This window comes from Montipora foliosa, unplaced genomic scaffold (assembly GCF_036669935.1).
Source record: "Montipora foliosa isolate CH-2021 unplaced genomic scaffold, ASM3666993v2 scaffold_472, whole genome shotgun sequence".
Taxonomy (NCBI): domain Eukaryota; kingdom Metazoa; phylum Cnidaria; class Anthozoa; order Scleractinia; family Acroporidae; genus Montipora; species Montipora foliosa.
Window position 1 is genome coordinate 54431 of NW_027179781.1, and position 3070 is coordinate 57500.

A 3070-nucleotide genomic window follows, 5' to 3' on the forward strand; every position below is an offset into this window, starting at 1 on the left:
GCCCGCGATGGTATATGTAGGGCATGTAGCCCAACCTTTTAGCCATGCAAAGCAGCTGGTTATGCTTAGGCTATCATCGTCCCATCTGATACGGAATAACTTTCCTTGTCACCTTTTTTCTTTAGCGATCTCCAAGAGCTGCATCTCTTGAGATTTCTTCAGCAGATTCCCAGCTCTTGCTGCAGTCACCACCTTTCCCTCCGTTGTAACACACACGGGATTTAGGATATGAAGCTGAAGTGTGATGTTAAGTTCTTCAGCGTACTTGGCTGCTTCCTTTACAAGCGACTGGTGACCTGATGCCATGGCGTGTTCTTCAAATTCTCTAACTGCTCCCACAGTCTGGTCCGAGTTCTGATACAATTTCAGTAGCGATTTGATTTTAGTGATCTTATACTCGTGTTCGACTGATTGCAGGCCTCTACCCCCTTTCTCCCTCGGTAGATATAACAAAGAAGTTAGGCTAGCTGGGTGCTTGCCACCGTTCTCAACTATGATCTTCCGAGCTGCTCTGTCCACACCTCTTAACTCTGATAGAGACCAATGTTGTGTCCACATTAAGTACCGCAGCACCGGTTATTATTATTATTATTATTATTATTATTATTATTATTATTATTATCATTGTTATTATTATTATTATTATTATTATTATCATTATTATTATTTCACGCGACATATTCTAAATCTAACCCAAACCGGGCTGGCACACCTCATGTAATATATACTGGGCTGAAACTCATCCCGGCAAACCCGACCAACCTGGCTAATTTAATCGGCCCTTTATGTCTGACGAAATAGGCAATAATGACAAGAGAACTCGCCAATGATGTGTCCTGTAAGCTTGAATGGCGACGTGGTGTGTGACACTGCGTGAAGACGAAAATATTCTTCAGTATTCTAGACTCGAATATGTGATTGTGGCGCAATATAGTCCTAGAGTATTCAAGGCACACACGATACGTGACGTACACCTGAAATATTCGAATCGAATATGGTGGAATACGCTCCGTTGATGATCATTCTTTGATTTTCGTTAAAGTATACCACACACCTGTCGTGCCCCTAGAGTATGATGGCGAACCCTTCGATAAACGAGTTTTGTGAAAGAAGGTAACAGTTGAGGTGCATACCATTCTCTTGGAAGCAAAATTTACGCTATGAATTCAAAAGATGTGCAATCTGCGCGTGTATACGTTTATCCTTGAATACGTGATCTTGACGGCAAAGGTATAGAATTCTAGAGTATTGATGGCTTGCACAACCGTGACTTATACCTGGAAAATTTTTATCCAATATCAAGGGCATCCAGCGTGCAAATTAAGCCAAAAGCCTTGTAATGCTAGAAGAATTTGATCTGTTCGGATATCTTAGCTAAAAATTGAAGTGTATGGGCATATTGCAGAAGCATGACTGTGTACAGGTTCGTTAACCGGAACAATATTACTTTTTGCGTTCCAACGAAGGACACATTTTTAATCGTGTTGTTTTACGAATGTCCCCTAGCCCGTATATGTTTCGCGGGTATCAGTTGTGATGCCATGTGATTTCATCCATTCAAATTTCACCTTGGACTGACTTGCCGACAGGCACAACACCCTTGATCTGATGTGGTTGTGAATCTGTCATGCCTCGACATCGGGTTCGTATCGCAATGCCCGCACGCCCAAATCAAAGCGGTAAAAGATCCCCATATTTTTACGTGCTTGGCAGTTGTGGGTGTTGGTTGCTCGGTAATTTTCTCTGCTGTTTTTTCCAAAGGTAACATAAGTTTTGTTGATTTCTTCAAAGTATCACTTGCAAATATGACTAAAGCTACTTATCAGAACATCAGAAAGCTGTGAAGTGGTTTGTTTTGTAGGAAACAGACACTGCCAATTCGCCGCCGCAATTTCGGGCTATTTTGTAGTTTTGACCCGAAATTGCCTCACACCAACGTTAGATTGCATTGTAATGCAAATGAGAAAAACTAGCCGAGAAAAGGGCTATTAAAAGTCATCTTAAAAACGATTTTGATGATTGTCTTTAAAGTAGTCTCGTTTGGATGCAATTTGTCGCTTATTCTCGAGAACGAACAGCGCTAAAACTGTAAACAGTTTGGGGCAGTTTTCAAAATGCACGCCCAATGGTAATCCATGTGTCTGTCCTCTTATTGACGATGAAAATTGGCCAATGAGCGTGCAAGAATCTCTGCAGTTATTGTAAAAATCATTGACTCCTGTTTGGCTCAAATGAACCAGTTGAATAAAACGACCCATTGGGATCACTTGCGATTTAGCACCTCAATGGATAAGTTGCTCCAATCAAAAAATTGCAAGAGGGAGGGGATGATGGGAATAAAGGAGCTTCATCCTACTATTTTGTATTTTATGAAAGACTGGGGACAAGTCAAGGCGAGCCGGTTGCTCTAAAATGACCTACTTGGCTCAAATTACCATGATAAATTGAGTCCCCTGAACTAAACCATTACTCTTTTGCAAGTCCCACTTGGCTCAAAGTAAATCATTTCATTTAATCCATGCATTTAGAAACTGACTATTGGGAGCACTACATGTACATGTAGGTTAAATTAGGACCTAATGAACTAACAAGGATTGTTTCAATTTTACCTTTCTCTGCTTCGAGAAATTTCTCAATCCTCTTACCTAACTTAATGGGCCACTTCGGAAGATACCAATAATACTCTTTGTTTGTCCCCCCACATTTTGCATAAGCATTGTCTCCAGTTTCTCTTGGGACTCAAAATGGTCCCAAGAGAAAACAAAAACAATGCTTATGCAGAATTTGTGAGGACAAACAAAGAGTATTATGGTATTTTCCGAAGTGGCCTATATTCTGAATCTGACATGTACTTATTCTTATAACAAAGCAGTGAAAAAAATTAAATACAATCCCTTTTGAATAATTATACAATTTAAGTGCCACTTTATTTTATTAATCGATGTGTCCATTTATATACATGTACAGTGTGCTCTACTTTAAACATTCTGTGACATCATAAATTATAGACAGTACAATTGAACATAAAATATGATAAAAAACTAATAGCTATTACTACATGTAAAAATCT